The following is a 19,536-nucleotide window of genomic DNA, read 5'->3' on the forward strand; positions in this document are numbered from 1 at the left end:
TGTACCTGCCAGGGTTGTGGTTGGAATATCTGCTAATCCAGAGTTTTACATAAAACTTTATTTACTGAATTGACCGGCATATATACAACCATCAGTTCTGTCTCTGCGGAATAGGAGGTAACTATCATAACATTTTACTCTATGAATAGGGCACAGTCCCCACTCACAGGATGTTTGGGGGCAAGGAGGATTAACCTACACCCCTCCTTGACTGTGATGTTTGGAGTTGAACCTAAGCACTGCTCATCGAAGCCCTCAACGATCCGGTTCGCCCTCGTCCTCCCTGCCCATGACCCTCGCCCCCGAGCCGCTCTCCCGGAGCCCCTTTCCGGGCTAGATCTGGTGGGCGCTCCAGAGCGGTGTAGATAGCGGACGTTCGCGGTGTCCGCTCCGCGCGGTGTTTGGCTCCGCTTGCGCAGCGCCCGCGCAGCCCGCCAGGGGGACCCCGACCCGCCCAGGCGCCGTCTGATAAGAAAGAGTCCGAGGGGCGTGGAGCCAGTGTCCTGCCGCGCCTGCTCCAGGAAAACCGGGATTCAGCCGGGTCTTCTCCACTCCTCCGGGGACTGGCGGGACCCCGGCTCCGAGACCTGGGGTTCCAGCGAGAGGCTCGCCCCGAGGGTGGGAGTGTCCGTTTCCACCCTCTGGCCTTCCAGCCCGGAGAAGAGCTCCTGGAAGCGGGTATTTTGTTCTCAAAGATAGGTTTTTGTCTGCGGTGATTCCCTGTTCAGGAAGTGCAACTTTGCGGCCGCTGCACGGGTCTTGGGGGCTGGGGGTCCTGGAGGGAGAGGATTGGATTTTGTCTGCATCCTCGAGGAGGAGGCTGGCGGCGAGATTGGGGGCGGCCGGGCCGGGGGAGTGCCCACGGGTCGTGGACGGCTGGAGCTTGGCGTGCACCAGGTCGCGATCGCGTGGCCACGCTCCTGGTAGCCCGCCCGGCCCCCTGCACCCCGTCCCCAGCCTCCTCTTCGGCGCTTGGGGCGTGAGGTTCGGTGGGCATCTTTCAGGAGCCGAGCAGAAAACTTTTCCCTTCCCAGCCCTCGGTCCCTTTTGTCTTTCTTGTGCGGCGGCGGCGACGACTGAGCAGCGATTCCCTGTCCCCTGCCCGGCGCACCGCGCCGGGTGACCTCCGAGGGCGGGAGCCCTCGGACTCCGTGCGCCCTACGGCTGCGGCCGGCGTCCCGGCGACCCACGGCGGGCACAGACAGCGACGCGCCCCCCGCCCAGAGGCCGCCGCCGCCACTCCCCTCCGCCGGCCCGCACACCTCGCCGCCCGCCCCCTCGCCTGACTCATCCGCCTGCCGTGGCAGCGCCGCGCCCGCTGCCCGAGCCCCGCCGGGATGGGGAGCGAGACCGCGGCTGCCCGCGGCTGCCGAGCTTCCTGCTGACGCCCCCGACCCCGTCGCCTCCTTCGCTCGGCTCCGGAGGCGCCGGACGTCGCACCAGCTCCGGGAGTGAGAGCCGCGACAGGCGACCGGACCCCCGAGGCCCCGAGCTCAGGACAGGTGAGGGGGAAGGAAAGGGTGCTGCCGGCGGTGGGGAGGTGGGTGGGCAGTCAGTGCAGCTGAAACGGGGCGCTGCTTTATTCCCCCTCCCCCGCCCCGCTTGGGACCCCGGAGTTAGGGTAAACACTGTCTCCTGAAGTTTGCGAAATAAACCAAGCCCGCCGTCAGTTCCGGACTCCCCAGTCCTCAGAGCGCAAGAGGAGCCGCGAGGGGCAGCCTCTCAGAACCCGGAGCCTTGGAGCGCCTGGCTGGGTTTCTCCAAGCTACACCCTCCTTTGTCTTCGTTCCAGAGACTCAGCATTCTCTGTAAAGATGTCCACAGCGTAATTTATAGTAGTCCTTGGCAAGAGCAAAGTGTGGTCAGGGTTTCCTAAAGCAATATCTGTATGTGGTAGTATCTTCGTAGGCGACATGGAGACGCGAAGCAATTGTTTGCCAAGTTCAGCACTATTCTTCTCCCTATGGAGTCTGTCCTTAAGAGAAAGGGCTGAGGGTTTGAAAGATTTTCTCCATTAATCATTCTTTTGCTATAATTAATTGCCCAAGCCAGCATTTCACATTTTGTAGGTACAAGCTCTCTGTGTGTATTTACTGCTGCTAGATTTCGACTGAGAAGTATGTGTATGTGTGTGTGAGGTGATATTTGTAATAAGAACAGTTCACTATTTCAATACCAGTTTCAGGCATTGGTAATGCCAGATAGTCAGATGCTTCACATTTATGTAATTTACTCATTGAAGTCAGACCAAGTACACGTTAGTCTGGTGTTGGACTAAGTATGTTGGGCTAAAGTGTCTCTTACCCGGATTTTTCTTCTAAAGACCTTCAGAAGTACTTGTGGACAACTGTACATACAGAAAACATTTCAAGAATCAACAACTATTCTTATTTGTCAGTAAGAATATTGAACTTTTAGGTTTTGCTGTCAAACCGAGTTCTGAGATACACTTTCTGTAGTGCTTTATGAATAAATTATTACCAGCTCCTATGAAAGCTATTTACTTTGCTGGTTTGTCACGTCTTGCGTTATGGAAACTCTTATAAAATGACCTTCAAGTTTGTTATTTGGCTACTGATACTAGAATATATTACCATTTTGTAAAAAGTAGGCTAAATTTCAAAACTTCTCAAATCTTACTTTATTTTTCCACTACTTTTTCCCCATACAGAAGCATCTGCTTTAGTTTCATGCTTTTCAAACAGCTTAAGTGAAGAATAGGCATTCTTCTTAACAGAAAGTAATGCTTCTATTAAGTAGAAACTATAATTAAATGCTTTAGTAAAGTAATGTTATGAGATATTTTTCACTCAAAATATATATACTGAAGGGTTAGGAATGATTTTCTCTAATGAAGTCCTACTACAGAGCTCATAATTGTGAGATGATTTAGGTATAATTTGTAACCCTGGTTATAATTAGCTTTGTATCCTAGGCTGGGGAATCTTTCAGTGAAAGAGAGTTGTGTGGGGAGCTTCTGTATGCAATTTCCAGGCAGCTGGCACATAGAGATTTACCTGCTGCTTCTGAGTCAGGTCCAGAGAAACACATGTAGTATTCCAAAGGCACCCACAGCAGAATGGATTCTTCAGGAAAGATCATTGTAAAGAATGATGGCTGCACTTGTATTCCAACTTGGAGGAATTATTAGTGAAGCTTTTGAATCTTCCCAGAGTGAGATCGCAATACCTGGACTTTTGTAGTTTCAGAATTTTGACAATAGCTCATTGGACAGAGAAAGATAACTACTGACATACAGAGGGAGTGGATTTGAACGGTTTGTTTCCCATGATAATTTTCAGCATAAAGGAAAAGAAATTCATTTTAATTTAGGAGAATAGATAAGAGCAAAAATAAAAGCAGATGTCACTTTTTACATTTCTTAAACAAAATTAGTAGAAGATAAAATAGTCTTCATGGTAATGCATATTACTTATCAATAGAATGTACAGTCTAAAAGAGGAGGCAGTTTTAAAATAAATTTCATTTAGTGTTGGTCTCCCTAAATGAGAGGCTGCATGGGGAGTTCGGTCAAGCAGAACACATCTGCAAAAAGAACTTGTGTAGAGATGGAAAAAACAAATCTGCAGTGAGAGGGACCCCTCATTTTATGACGCAAGATATGATTTGCAGTTGTATCAAGTGTATTCATTTCAGGACTTAAGATATGTTTTGTCTGCTAAGGTCTGATATGTGCCCAAGCATTCAGAAAACATGGGTGAACCCTTGTTATGGTGCCAGGCTTGCTGAAGGACAGCAAAGTAGCCTCTCCTATGGGAGCTTACAGGCTGGCGGGGAGGGGACTGGAAAAGTGCCATAGATCGCGGAGCACCTGGAGGAGTCCTTGAGCATCAGGGGACTGCTTCATACTGGGGAGCAGGATGGTGGATTTCCAAGGACACTGGATAGGCAGTTGGAAAAGCCAAGTTGTTGTCCTGGCTGAGACACTAATGATGTGGCCCTGGGTATGTTTCTAGGCTTTTCTGAGCCTCTCTGCTTTCATCGACAGACCAAGGACTTTGGACTGTGATCTTTTCATCCTCTTTTTAAAATGCTGCATTATGAGGAAAAATCAGGATGAGGTGTGGGTGGTGGTGGGGTGGGTGAGTAAAGTCTGGGTTGGGGGAAGACAGGCTGTGCTGTACACAGGGAAAGAACAATGACCATGGTAATAGAAGGTCAAGGAGATCTGACCTGGGGCATCTGGCCCATCGTTGATTATATGAGTTTAAAATACATAACAGGGGCTTCACTGGTGGCGCAGTGGTTGAGAGTCTGCCTGCCGATGCAGGGGACATGGGTTCGTACCCCGGTCTGGGGAGATCCCACATGCCGCGGAGCGGCTGGGCCCATGAGCCGTGGCCGCTGAGCCTGCGCGTCCGGAGCCTGTGCTCCGCAGCGGGAGAGGCCACAACAGTGAGAGGCCCACGTACCGCAAAAAAAAAAACAAAACAGAAAACAAAGTAATAAATAGCAACATTCACTTAGTACCTGATGGTTTTCGATGAATTTTCACACATAATGCCAATCGATTTTCATTACAACCACAAGAGTTTATTCAAGCAGAAAGGTGATGAAACCAGGACTAATTTCTCAAAGCACGTTTGCACCAGTACACTCCATTGCCTTTCTGTAGGAACAGGAAAAGCTAGAACACACTTTGGAAACCCTGTGTAAATGGGAGAGAGATATAAGGGTGGCATCAGATTTTAGTGGAGTTTCAAATTTCTGAGTAAAAATTTAGGTTACATTCTGGAAGATAAGAATCTCCAATTGTGAGATCAAGACCTGACACATCTGGAATTCTGATTGTTAATCTTTAGTTTGATTACTCCTGTTCTGGGCTTCCTCCTGATCTCATCTCCCTCCCCATTCCCAGCAGGAGTTCTGGTGATTTGATTATTACAGTCATTGATAAGACTTTTCCAAGAGTTTTGAGTGCAATTGGAAAAAGGAAATTCTCATATAAAGCTGGGGATTCTTGGACCATTGTACTGTTAATTAATGGGATATGTTCCAATAGCAAATTGTGCTTTGGAAACTGTGACCAGAGGTGAAATTACACAAAATTCATGGGAATGTGAGCAAAGTGTGAAGAGGTGGATGTGTGCATTCCTTCCTACAGTGTCCTTGTCGCTCTGCTCCAAGCACTAAAGGGGTGTCAAGTGCACTAAAGGGGGTCAAGTCCCCTCCCCCTCCCCCTGTGTTCCTGTGGAAGGGAGCTGATCAGGATTCATCTGGTTATACACTCGAAGGACCTACATTTAACTGCGTTAGGCAGAAAAAGTAGATTTATTGGCTCATGTGACTGGAAAGTCCAAACATGGACTTTGCTTTAGTCATGGCTGGAACCCAGAGCCTCACATGACTTTGTTAAGGTTCGTTCTGTCTCTCCTCATTTCTCAGCTTCTCTTCTTTCTGAATCAGCTTCATTCTGAGGCCTCTTTCTACGTGCTAAGAAAGGTGACCATTGGTAGTTCCGAACCTGCATCCTTTGGCTTTTGATCCATAAGAAAGAGAGGTCTTCTCTCTTCCAGGTCCCATTTATAGAATCTCCTGAAAGGGCTATGGTTGGCCCTGCTATGGAGGTCATTGAATCAGTCTCTGTGTCCAGCAGAGAGTGCTACTGTGATAGTCTTGGACTGGATCATGTGCCCAACCCTGTATATATGTGATGCTAGTGGTGGGATGGGGAAAAGGAGACCGGTAGAGGCACCATGATTGACATGATCTCTGTTAAGATCATATAGATCTCCCAAGACAATGAGGCTGCCAATCAAAAACAACATGTCTGGGTTTCCCTGGTGGCGCAGTGGTTGAGAGTCTGCCTGCCGATGCAGGGGACGCGGGTTTGTGCCCCGGTCCGGGAAGATCCCACATGCCGCGGAGCAGCTGGGCCCGTGAGCCACGGCCGCTGAGACTGTGCGTCCGGAGCCTGTGCTCCGCAACGGGAGAGGCCACAACAGTGAGAGGCCCGCGTACCGCAAAAAAAAAAAAAAAAAAAAAAAAAAAAAACATGTCTATTATTGCGGAGAATTGCCCCCTCCATTTTGAGACAGCCACTTGCACAACGATGTGAAGTTTGCACATGGAAGCAACTCAGGTGACCACGGCCATGCAAATTCCAGAAGTGGGACCTTCCTCCCAGCCAAGGCAAAGCTAGGTGATGAAATAATTCCCTCCATGTCTAGACTTTGCTAAGAGGATCTAGAATTTTTTTTTTTTTTTTTTTTTTTTTTTTGCGGTACGCGGGCCTCTCACTGTTGTGGCCTCTCCCGTTGCGGAGCACAGGCTCCGGACACGCAGGCTCAGTGGCCATGGCTCACGGGCCCAGCCGCTCCGTGGCATGTGGGATCTTCCCGGACCGGGGCACGAACCCGTGTCCCCTGCATTGGCAGGTGGACTCCCAACCACTGCGCCACCAGGGAAGCCCCCAGAATATTATTGAATGAGGAGCCCACCATTTATCCATGTCCATGTGCTTTTAGCAAGTACCCCTGTGCCTTATTTCCAGCCTAGGGATTTTATTTCCTGAAGGCCTGGTCTTCTAGGGATCATTTGATTAGAGACTCCTACTTTGGGCATTATGAGATTAGAGACCCAGTGACACAGTGACAGTTTGAACAAGGAAGTAAAGTGATGAACACAGAACTATTGTTTATAGAAGTTCATTGAGTTTGTGAGAAATGGGCAGAGAGGAGGCAGCAGGCACAGATTAGGGTTACCACTTAGGAGACCTAAGGTAATAGGTCCTAAATTAGAATACTGGCATGTGTGAGCAACATTATTAAGGTCTGGTGAGGATGAAGGAGCGTCTGTGTTGACAAAAACATTGGTAGGTTGAAACAGATCAAGGGGAACCAAACCAGGAAGGTAGGCTGGGCCAGTAGGTGAAGTGGCTGTGTGTTGCAGGTAGATTCATAGCAACTGGACTGTATCAAAAGGAGGCCTGTGGCCACCACGTGTCCTAGGGGCAAAACCTGTATATGTGTAGCACTGACATTTATTAAAGACCTACCTAGTATGCCAAGTACCATGTTAAATGCTTTACATTCATTATGTTATTGAAATCTCAAAAAAGCCCTCTACTGTGAGAAAGCTGAAAGTTAGGGAGGTAAATAAGTTGCTCAAGGTTATGTGGTCATTAAGTAGTAGACCTGGGATTCAAACCCTGGCAGTCTGAAACAAAAGCCTGTGCTTAAACTACGCAACACCACCTCTCAAGGTCAAGGTCAGAATCTAGTATATCAGGCCAAATTGAAGGGTGGGCCCCATATTGGGCCTCCCAGTAGGCAACCAGAGTGCCAGGAGTCCAGGTCAGACAGAGGGGATGGAATAGAGGCTATCAGGGTGAAGGTGTAGAGCATTCGTGCTCAGTGGCAAACTGGACAAGAGTGCCACAGTAAGAATAGAACAGGCGTAGATTCTTGGTTTGGGGTTTGGGTACAGGGAGGAAAGTGAGTGGGAACAGCATCAGGAAGTTGAATAGGTGGGCAGATCAATAGAACTAGAGCTTGATTGTTGATCTGAGAACAGGAACTCTGCCGTCTGCCCTGCTTTAGATATCCTTCGTGGTGTAAGTCAGTAAGAATACGGCATGGGCAACGGGCAACTCCTTAGAGGGAGACGGAGTTCTATTAGTTGTCAGGCACTATTAAGGGAAAAAAAGCTAACATTTGTAGAGCATCTGCCATGTGCCTTAGATACATAATCTCACCGAGTCTTCATTAGACTCCTGGGAGGAGATATATCTCGGCTTTTTTTTTTTTTTTTTTTTTTTGAGCAAGGAAATGAAGGCTTAGAGAAGTTAAATTACTTGCCTGAGCTCCTGGAGCCAGACTGGAAAATCAAGGAGCTGTCATGGAAACCGAGATATATCTGTATCTCACCTCATCCTGGATCTTCAGGGAGACATCCTGGTCCTGGCAGGGCAAGGTCAATTTCAAGTCTGGGCCATAGACAGGGGGAAGTCAGCAGGGTTGTATGGTTGGGAAGGGACATCGTGAGTGAACGTTTAGACATCTTAATGTGAGCTGAGAGCAGGTCACCTGAATGGCGTTGTCCAGCAGGACTATATCCAGCTTTGGCAGAAAACTTAATAACCTAGTAGGTTTTTCCCCCTCAGCGCAGGCTCGCTATCATCATGCAGGATAGATACGTCAGCAAGTCAGATGTTTGGAGGGCTTAATTTTAGTCACTGACTTCAGTTGAAGAGAAGGGACCTCTGCCAGCTGCCATGGCCTGAATTTACCTTTATACACAAAGGTACTTTTCCCAGAAATATGATAAATAAGAAATAGATACATATATGGAGAGAGTTGGAGAGAGAGGAAGAGCATTAGCACATACTGAATGTAGCAGGTATGTGGAATACACTCCAGCTATAAAGGTCGATACTGGAAGATGCTCTAAATGAAACTATTTCCTGATGAAATATGAGTGATATATCATTCCCCAACAAACGCAAGGTCAAATCGGTCTCTGTGTAATTTATGACTGGATGTAGATGTTCGCTGTAGATGAACTGTGTATACATATGATAAGAAGAAAGGGAATGAAAAGGTAAGTGAAAAGAAATATTTGAGACATAGTTTTGAGAATTCATAGCCTGTTTGGGGAGGTAGGACAACCATGCGTAAACTTTTAAAGCAGCACGATGGAATAATATGATTTCAGAGTTGGCAGTATTTTTCAGAGAGTCATCAGGATCACAGTGCCAGCCAGTATTATGAAATACAAACTTAATAGTAGCAGATGAACGTAAATGTTATGGAAACTAAAAGGAGTGGAACCATCTGAAACCTGGAAGGCTGATCAGGGGAAGCTTCTGGGAGTTCTGATAAGTATGTGTGGGCAGAAAGAAGAGACAAGCGTGTTCCAGGTAGGATGACTAAACTTCTCAGTGAGCCAGAGACCACTGGGAAATGACTTGTAGTTGAACAGGTTGGGTTTGCTACTTGTTACAGTGAGGGAAAAGGTACACCACAGGAAAACGTGGGGTGTCGCAGTAAAAGGGTGTTAGAAATGCGTGATTATAGGATTTGGTCTTGTAAGTGATTTGGGAGAGGGTTTAAGGAAGCAGGACTGGGCTTCCCTGGTGGCGCAGTGGTTGAGAGTCCGCCTGCCGATGCAGGGGACACGGGTTCGTGCCCCGGGTCCGGGAAGATCCCACATGCCGTGGAGCGGCTGGGCCCGTGAGCCATGGCTGCTGAGCCTGCGCGTCCGGAGCCTGTGCTCCGCAACGGGAGAGGCCACAACAGTGATAATGCTATGAGTTTGTATCTTAATAAGTCTTCTCTAGAAGGAGCAAGACTAGAGAGGCTGACACTATAATTGGCAAAGATGCAGCAAATACTCATTAGCCAGATTAGGGGAATATTGGTCATTTTGGGGGTTGGATAATATTTGTGTTTTTGTTTGTGTTCAGATAGGATTACACAGTGGTCTTGTTTCTGTCCTGATTCAGCACGGTCACAGAGTGGCCTTGTCTGGTGCGGATGCTCTGTGAAATCATTTCCATCTAACAGGAGGACCCCAGGGCCAGCTCCCCGATATAATGTCTACTGTGCTCTTTCATAAACTGCAGATGATATTCCAAAGTGTACCTGATTTCACGCACCAACTGAGATTCCCATTACAATATGATACTGTTAGTGAATTCTTCTCTTGGAGTTATGGAGGTGATTTTCTTCCTATTTTGTAAAATTTTATTTAATAGCATTTATTAAGTTCCCACTGTTTACCAGGTACCCTGTTAGATTCTGGGGAGGTCAGGATGACAAGGATCTCAAGAATCTCATAATCTAATGAGAGAACTGCATGCAAGTCAGTGACTATGATGCCTTGAAATAAAGCTGGTAGAGATATGAGAATAGGTAAAGAAGAATAGGGGCTCCTGGGATGAAAGTGATGCTGAGAAAAGTGATGCTCTTTTACAAACAGTGAGCTCATCGCAGAGGTGCTGATAGGTGGGCAGCGGCTAAGGTATGTTTGCAGTTTTGAGAATCAGCGTCTTTGGGCTGAAACGCAGTATGAACCCCAAGATTCTCAGTCCTCTCTCTAAGCTGATCTTGGTATAGAAGAGGCATGCATTTTTGGCTCACTTGGCAAAGCAAGTATCAGATCAGCTCAGTGCAAGTATGAGAACATACATGTGCAAGTATTTGTGATACAGTAGACTTAGCATTTCTGAAGGGGTGTTATTATTTCTAATAAAAGCAATACATGCTTCTAATGAAACTTTGGAAAATACAGTAACTATAAAAAAAAAATTTGCCTATAATCCCATGACCCCAAAACACCCATAAGAGTCTGGCATTTTTCTTCCCCTTTATATTTAATGAAGTTTTTCCATAGTTCATAACATATTACAATGAGCTCTGTTTGCTTAACCTTGTGTCCTAAATATTTTCCAGCTTCTCGGCAAGCTTTATTAATGTTGTATAATATTTGATTGTATGATTTACCATAATTTATTAACTATTCCCTTAAGATTGGACCGTTAGGCTGTTTCCAAATAACTGGTCTTATAACTGTCATTCTGATGAAATCTTTGTTCATATTTCAGATTACTTCTTTAAGTGAGATCCACGGAAAGGTAATCCTGGGTCAAAGAGTATAAATATTTTAAGACCTTCGGTACTTAATGCCAGTCTGATTTTCAGAATAAGTGAACTTGTGGTTGACAGTGCAGGGGAATCCCCCCTCACCGTGCCTGCACTAGGGGTTTATTTATTTTTTTCTTAAATGAGAAAAGCTACCATTTCAAAATGAGTAACAGCTCCGCCAACTGCTGATTTGGTTCCTTTGTACCCAAACCTCTCTTTTAAAGTGGAGCTTGGTCCAATGTTGTGATGAACCACTCGATTTAAAAAAATTTACTCACGAAGTGGTCCTGAATATTCAGATAGGGACCCATGACAGAGAGAAAATTAGCTTGTGAATGACTTTTTAAAGCCAATGACAGGCAGGCACGTCGTGCGAGGGCACACTTCAGACCGTGGCGTGGAGAACCTGTGAGTGAAGGTGACGCTGGACAAAGGCCCCACTTTTGGGAGCAAACGCTCTACCAAGCCTGCCTCTGTGGCCTGGCAGTCAGGTCCTCGCAGTCCTGGAACTGTGGAACATTTGGAACTGTTGAGCTCATGGTCCCTACCCTGTGTGAAGGGGCTGTCACCAGGGAGCATGGTCTGTTTTGTTCAGGGCCGTGCTCTCAGCAGGCGACCCAGGAGCAGTTAGTGCTGATGGGTAGAATCTGAGGTCGGCTGTGCCCTAAGGTAGGATGTGAACACCTGAGAGATCGCTCCTTCCCGAGGCCCGAGGCCCTCTTAGTCACTGATCCGCGCAAAACGAGCCAAACAAAGATCCTGAATGTGGAACCTTCTGGTTTTACTCCCTTTCCCAAAGGCAAGCCAACCATATCGAAGTGTCTTGTTTTTTGTTTTTGTTTTTTGTTTTTGGCGGTACGCGGGCCTCTCACTGCCGTGGCCTCTCCCGCTGAGGAGCACAGGCTCCGGACGCGCAGGCCCAGCGGCCATGGCTCACTGGCCCAGCCGCTCCGCGGCACGTGGGATCCTCCCGGACCGGGGCACGAACCCGTGTCCCCTGCATCGGCAGGCAGACTCTCAACCACTGCGCCACCAGGGAAGCCCGAAGTGTCTAGTTTTCAGAGTGATAAACCTTGCCTTATTGCACAAGAAGGAGGAACTTGGTGTTTATTCAGACCTCTGTGGGGTGTTTACTGCAAAGGAACTATTGAACTTTACCACAGCAGTCAATTCGAGGTGGTTTCTCAGTGCCTGTCTCAGTTTTTCCACAACTGCTCTTTTGCTGCAGAAATAATTCACAACTACAATAAAAATACTTCTGGTTTTCTTCTAAAAGTTGGAGAATATCATTATAGTGTTACGACTCCATTTTCTTCTGTGGATCTCAGTCAATAATTTTGAGCAAAATTATTTTCATTCATTTGTTCACCAAATCATTATTTACTGAGATTCATTCAGTAGTTGCTGTTGAATTATATTTATGACCCATTTTGTCAAATGTGAGGTGTGCCTTACACCATGATAGTGTAGAAAACCAGGTAGGAAAGTATGACCTATACATTTATTATTTGCTCTCTGATGAAACATACAAAAGTTCTCAAATCATCATGTATAACGTAGTAAATGCAAGCTCTGTAGGAAGTTCATTCATTAATAATTGATTCAATAAATGTTATGTGCCAGGGGCTTCCCTGCTGGCACAGTGGTTGGGAATCCACCTGCCAATGCAGGGGACAGGGTTCAAGCCCTGGTCCGGGAAGATCCCACATGCTGCTAAGCCCGTGAGCCGCAACTACTGAGCCCACGTGCCGCATCTACTGAAGCCCGTGTGCTCTATAGCCCGTGCTCCACAACAAGAGAAGCCACCGCAGTGAGAAGCCCGCACACTGCAACAAAGAGTAGCCCCCTGCTCGCTGCAACTAGAGAAAGCCCATGCACAGCAACAAAGACCCAACACAGCCAAAAATAATAAATAAATTAAAAAAAATAAATGTTATGTGCCAGGATCTGGGGATAGGGTAAAGATCAAAAGAAAGGTTGTGGTGGAGTGTACATCCTAAATGAGGAAGACAAGTCAGTTTCAGGAAGTAGAAAGTCCTATGAGAAAGGGAAGGAACCTGATGTAACAGAGTGCCTGGGGTTCTGTAGATCAGAAGGTCAGGAAAGACCTCTCTGGGTTTGTCATTTGAACTAAGGCCAGCCTTGCATATTGGGGAGGGGAGGTAGGCTTTATTTTCAGGGAACTGGGAAGCCGTTAGAAGGTTTTTCTTCTGGAGCATGATGTTTGAGGTCATTTATTAAAAATAGTGGCTGAGGTTTAGAATGCTAAGCAATATTGTGATGATGGTGTTGGAGCCGGGAATGAAAGCAACGTTCACGTTAGAAACTCCCTGTGTAGTTCCGCTCAAGATGTGCCCTGCATCATTATGTGGCTGAAGGCATCCCGTAAATAGTATATCCACCTTCAAAGGGTTTTTAATGTGACTACAGATATTCTATATTAATATAAGTATAGTTCTGTCCATAAAATATAAACAGCTTAATCAGTCCACTGTGAAGTTTTTATGTAAAGCTTATATTTTTTTAACTGTGCCTAGCATAGTGACTTGTGTATTGTACGCATTCAGTTAATGTTTGCTGAATTAATTATATTGAATCTTCTATACTGTCAGTAAAATATCACCCTACGATATAAAATCACATTTAAGACAGAGTATTTTTATGAAAAGACCAAATTATTTCTTAGAAAAAAATTTAGATAAAATGTTAACTGTACTCTGAATATTAATTTTCAATTATAGTCAAAATTAAAAATTGAAATATTGAAAATAAAAATCTAATTCACAGCTATAATTATCTTCTTTATATGCAGTATAGGTGGAAGTCTCTGGAAAGTCCACATGTTAGATAAGGGTTTCATTAGCAACAGTTGGTTTTATCACACTCTATTTAACACATGTGGAAATTCCTTCTTTATTTTATGAGTCTCCCAATCGTTGAACCAACCTCTATTCAGAACTCTTCTACCAACACTGGCGTAGTGGAACGTAGATGATAATAGCATATAATTAGTGATGTTTGTTAAGCTCATTGTCTTACGGGAGACCGAGTTCAAAATATACTTATTGAGTCATCAGACATTTATGGAGAGTGGGCCAAGTGCCATCCACTGTGGTCGGTTCTGGAAGTTAACAGGCTTCTCGCGAGGAACTCACAGTCCAGAGAGCAATCTGGTACGTACTTAGAGCAAGGGTGAGAGTTTTGAAAGATGATCTTTGGGTCTCCCTGAGTCTAAGCTTGGGGAAAGGAGATGGTAATGAGTGAAACTGGGCATTATTTCACAGAAGCCTTCAATGTGGAATTTGGTTAGGTTTTTTTTTTTAAAGACAGATTACAAAAAGGAGACAAAGAAAAAAAAAGGCAGCACGTGCCATCCATCTTCTGGCAACAAGGCCATCTACGTCCCGATTCTCATTTCTACTGATATTACCCTGGGGGTTCCCCAGCTGCCAGTGACTCAGTGTTCACTTGGCAGGAGACCCGGGGACTGGCAACATCCCCCTGCCTCCTCCAACACACAACCCCATGAACCCTGCCCCCTTGGCTCACCAGCCTTGGGGTCTAGGGACCCAAGCTTGCCCTGCATGTCCTCGTGGGCACCACTCCTCCAGACCTTCACATACCCCTGCAGCTTTAGATCTGCTGTCTTCTCGGTTGCTAATAGAGCATCACTTATTCATTGCTTTATCCATTCACTCATTCAATAAATATTTTCTGAATACCTACTAATTTAGGCACTGGATATACAACAGGAAACAAAATGAAGTCCCTCGGGAGAGAGACAATACACGTATACTTTCTTGTGACAAGTAATGTGAAGAATGAAGCACAGCTCAGGGACAGAGAACGCTGGGATGGGGGTAGTGTAGCCTGGTCACGGAAAGCCCCTGTCATCAGGCCTGATGTTTGAGCAGAGACCTGAATGAAAGGGAGGGAAGGACTCATTAGAACGTCTGGGGGAGAGGAGAGTGCCAGGCAGAGAGCAGAGGGTGCAAAGGCCAGAGGAGGCCGCAGGAGAGGTGGGAGTTGGCTTGGAATGTTTGAATAGCAAAGATGCCATATGGGAACATGTATATGTATATGTATAACTGATGCACTTTGTTATAAAGCAGAAACTAACACACCATTGGAAAGCAATTATACCCCAATAACTGTATATGTATAACTGATTCACTTTGTTATAAAGCAGAAACTAACCATTGTAAAGCAAGTATACCCCAATAAAGATGTAAAAAAAAAACAGAGCAGGGGCTTATAGAGGGCCTTGGGGCCACGAGGGAACTTTGGGCTTTCCTCTGAGTAGCATAAGAGGCATCTGCCAGGGTCCTGACCTACAGTGGGGGCTTTGCTGGGCTCAGTCCCAATGGTCCTTGACTAGTCTCAGAAGGGAATGTGCAGCGAGTGGAGGCCTAGGTGTTCTGCCCCATCAGCTGTAGGCCTGACTTGATGGGCCTGAACTCCAGTTCAGGATTCTCAGCAGTGATGTGATCAAATGAAAGTGACACGGATAAGGACTTTGAAGCAAGAATAACCCAGAGAATTCCAAAGGAGGCGTTTTACTTTGGGTGTGAGCCGAATTTTGCTGTAGATTGGAAACTGCATTCACCGATCCAGTGTGAGAGCCATGAGGAGACTTTTTCATACAACAGTAAGAAATCTGAAGTCTGGAAAGGCAGTCCGCTTTTGCTAAAGTTCACTTACTAAGTATTAGGTGCAGACACAGGATTAAAATCCAGGCCTTCCGGGGCTTCCCTGGTGGCGCAGTGGTTGAGAATCTGCCTGCCAATGCAGGGGACACGGGTTCGAGCCCTGGTCTGGGAAGATCCCACATGCTGCAGAGCGACTAGGCCTGTGAGCCACAACTACTGAGCCTGCGTGTCTGGAGCCTGTGCTCCGCAACAAGAGAGGCCGCGATAGTGAGAGGCCCGCGCACCGCGATGAAGAGTGGCCCCCGCTTAAAAGAAAAAAAAAAAAAAATCCAGGCCTTCCTCCTCCTGATCTTGGCTCTTGAAGAATGGGGTGACATACATGGGTTAAGGAGGAGAAACACTGTGATATTTGGCCTGAGATTAGCTACCTAATAAGAACCAGGACTGTCAGGGTTAATGACTTGGAGCATGCCCAGAAAACCTCCTTAAATATCAGCATTCATTTGGTCAAGAGATGCTCATGGAGCAACTCCTGTGTTCTGGTTACTGACTGCGTGTGGTGCAGGGGGAACAGCGAGCTGTGTTCACAGGGTGGACAGGGAGCTTATGCTCTAGTAATGGGGGCAAAAAATTACATCATAAATAATAAGTGTGGGACTGCCCTGGTGGCGCAGTGGTTAAGAATCCACCTGCCAATGCAGGGGACATGGGTTCGAGCCCTGGTCTGGGAAGATCCCACGTGCCGCGGAGCAACTAAGCACGTGCGCCACAACTACTGAGCCTGTGCTCTAGAGCCCGCGAGCCACAACTACTGAGCCCGCGTGCCACAACTACTGAAGCCTGTGTGCCTTGAGCCCATGCTCCACAACAAGAGAAGCCACCGCAATGAGAAGCCCACGCACCGCAGCGAAGAGTAGCCCCCACTCGCCTCAACTAGAGAAAGCCCGCAAGCAGCAACGAAGACCCAACACAGCCATAAATAAATAAATAAATAAAATTTATATAAAAAAAAATAAGTGTAATTCGTGGCATGAAGACACACAGGTTGCTAGGAGAGAGGTTCGTGAGTCAGAGGGTCAGTGAAGGCTCCCCTGAGAAATGTCTTGTAAGATGGGACCAGAGACGAGAGGAACTTGTCTGGAGAAGATGCTTGCCAGAAAGGAAAACCCAAGCAGGGAGGTTGAGGAAAGAAGGAGTTGGGTTGTTTTTGAAGGACAGAAAGCAAGCCCTGTTATTGGTCAAAGTGAGCAGGGGAGAGACGGTGGAAGGAAAAGCTGTAAGCTGGGCCAGCAATTATGCTGTGCCCTGAGGGAAGTGGTAAGGGTTTGATACTTGATTCAAAGAGCAGGCTTTGCAAAAAAGAGGAATGACATGAACTGATTTGCACTTAGGTATCATTCTAGGAGTTTCCTGGTGAAGGAGTTGGAAGAAGCAAGAATGCATAAAGGAAGAGATAACAGGGCCTTCGATCGGGTGGTGGCAGTGATGTTCAAGAGAAGTGGACAGAGTAAAGACAGGTTTTGAGGGCAGAACCAGCAGACGTTGGTAACTGAGAGCGTGTGGGAAAATGTGGTCCAAGATCCTCCAAGATTTTAGCATGGATGGTGCTAGTATTCATATAGGTAAGGAAGACTTTTCCTAAGTTCCGTTCATGAGTTCAGTTTTGGACATGTTACATTTGAGTTGCAGGTAAGATATCCCAGGGGAAAGGGCAGGTAGGCTTTTGGACAGATGAGTGTGGAGCTCAGATGATAAATTTAGAATGGAGACGTAAATTTGAGAGTCCTTAGCTTGTAGTTGGTAATAAAGTCCTGGAGAGGATAGAGACCAAACAAAGAAGGTGACTTAGGAGCATGCTTTGGAGATTTCCACATTTAAGGGTGGTTAGAGAAACATACGGAGAAGTAGCAGCCCTGGAGGTAGGAGAAAAGCCAACGGTGTGATGTCATTCATGAAAGGTACATGGTATTAGCAAGAAAGCTTTGTTTGCCTGCTCCTTGCTGAGCCCTTTCTGAAGATTTAGGTTCAATTTCTTTCTCCAATTAAACTTACAAGTGCAACCGTGATGTAGTTTAACCTATAAACTTTTGGGTGAAATGGGATTAGAAATTGCTGAAAATCTTTTTTTGAATTCCATGTCATAGTTGTTGATGCTAAATTAGAACAGAATAAATGCACGAATCATACCTTCACAAAAAAATCATGATAGAATAGCATATCTGAAGGTCATTTTCATTATCATGCTGGTTACTCCTCTATTCCTACTATCAATTCCACTGCTGCCTTCCAATTTGGAAGGTCTTTGAACTTTTAAAAGCATTTGCATATACATTTTTTATTTAAATTTTTAAAAAATTTTTATTTATTTTTAAAATTTTATTTATTTTTTAAAGATTTATTTATTTTTGGCTGCATCGGGTCTTAGCTGCAGCATGCGGGATCTTCATTGTGGCGTGCAGGATCTTTCGCCACGGCACGCAGGTTTCTCTCTAGTTGCGGCGTGCAGGCTTCTCTCTAGTTGTGGTGCACGGGTTTTTCTCTTCTCTAGTTGTGGCACGCAGGCTCCAGGGCGCGTGGGCTTTGTAGTCGTGGCGTGCGGGTTCCAGAGCGCGTGGGCTCTGTAGTTTGCAGCAGGCAGGCTCTCTAGTTGAGGTGCGTGATCTCAGTAGTTGTGGCACACAGGCTTAGTTGCCCCACAGCATGTGGGATCTTAGTTCCCTGACCAGGGATCAAATCCACATTCCCTGCGTTGTAAGGTGGATTGTTTACCACTGGACTACCAGGGAAGTCCCCATATATACTTTTTAAAAATTGAGACATAATTGATGTATAATGTATAAGTTAGGTATACAACAAAATGATTTAATATATGTATGTGTTGTGAAATACTTACCACAATAAGTCTACTTAAATTAACATCCATCAAATTAACGCATAGTTACAAATTTTTTTTCTTGTGATGAGAATTTTTGAGATCTACTCTCAGTTACTTTCAAATATACAATACAGTATTATTAACTATAGTCACCATGTTGTACATTACATTCCCCAGGACTTATTTATTTTATAACTTTATTTTAAAGCATTACTAGGTCATATGTTATCTATGTGACAGGCATTTTAAAGCTATTTTCTTTTCCAGGACACTATAAGGAAAGTATATAATTTAAAAGAGAGTTGCTTGGATAGCTAGCAGAAGACTCAGAGGATTACCCTGGCTCTTATTACAATTGCATTTTAGCTCGTTAAAATTGAAGAGAAAAGACACCTGTTATTTGAGGTTGCCTTTAGCCTCCCCACTTGGGAGCTCAGCTTAGCCCATTCCGTGTGTGACAGTGGACCCTGAGGGAGCATCACATCCTTGTTTTTGTATTTTCCTACAGGAAAAGACACAGTGGAAATTCACCAGTAGTACATGAAACTAATGTGCAAAATTAAAATCACCCTTGTGTGCGCATTGTCAAATTAGAGGGGATTAACTACATTTATACTTTCTCTAATCTTCTAATGTAGTCTTTTCATTTTTTAACATTTTTCTTCATATTAAAAGATTATTTAAGATTCAGGAATGACCTTATTTATAGTATGAAGTTATCAAAACACTTAATAATGCTATTATGTCCATAGTACTTTCTTAAGTTATGATTGAAAAGTATATAATAAAAAACTCTCCTGGACTTTGAGTCCTTTGGGAGTTTGTACCTTGCTACCCAGGGTCCTCTGTGTCAATGAGAATCCTCCAGACCTCCTTCGGCACCTTTCTTTTGTTATTTGAATGCTTAGAAGGTGAACTTACCACTGGTTTTATCCGTCCTGGCATAAGTGTCCATCAGTTACATAAGACCTTCACAGCAATGTGTCCTAAGAAGTAGTGCCAGATACTGCTGGCTATATTTGATGATATGTCTTCTTGCTCGCTCCCAACCAAAAAACAATTTTTTTTTCCACATCTGTGCCTCTGCGTGAACCATTTCTGAAGATAACCTTTGAGGAGAGAAGTGGGGCCGTTTTCTGGTTCAGAGAGGACTTTTTATAAACTAGTCATGGAAGTTGACTTCCCTGTGGATAACTATGTCTGGTGCAGAAGATGAATGAGAAATAACTGTCAGCCCTGGATTACTGTGCTGGGGACTCCAGTAACTTTTCTGCAAGTGCAGTTCTTTTAGAATGTTAGCCATCTTTCTGTACAACTGCAGTACATTGAGTGACAGTCCCTAAGCTGCCTTGTGGTATGTCAGACACACATTATAGCATGATATTATTCCTGCAGAGTGGGAGAA

General features: G+C 45.5%; 1 protein-coding gene across 1 annotated transcript in view; it reads left to right on the top strand.

The window, feature by feature from the left end:
- Positions 1 to 671: 671 nt before the first annotated feature.
- Positions 672 to 19,536, top strand: part of TMEM200A (transmembrane protein 200A) — a 74,057-nt gene continuing 55,192 nt past the window's right edge. The window contains exon 1 of the mRNA XM_079938840.1: positions 672 to 1,502. The gene's annotated coding sequence lies outside the window, so the exon portion shown is untranslated. The remainder of the gene's footprint in view (positions 1,503 to 19,536) is intronic.

Source organism: Stenella coeruleoalba (genome assembly GCF_951394435.1).
Source record: "Stenella coeruleoalba genome assembly, chromosome: 12".
In the NCBI taxonomy this organism is placed as follows: domain Eukaryota; kingdom Metazoa; phylum Chordata; class Mammalia; order Artiodactyla; family Delphinidae; genus Stenella; species Stenella coeruleoalba.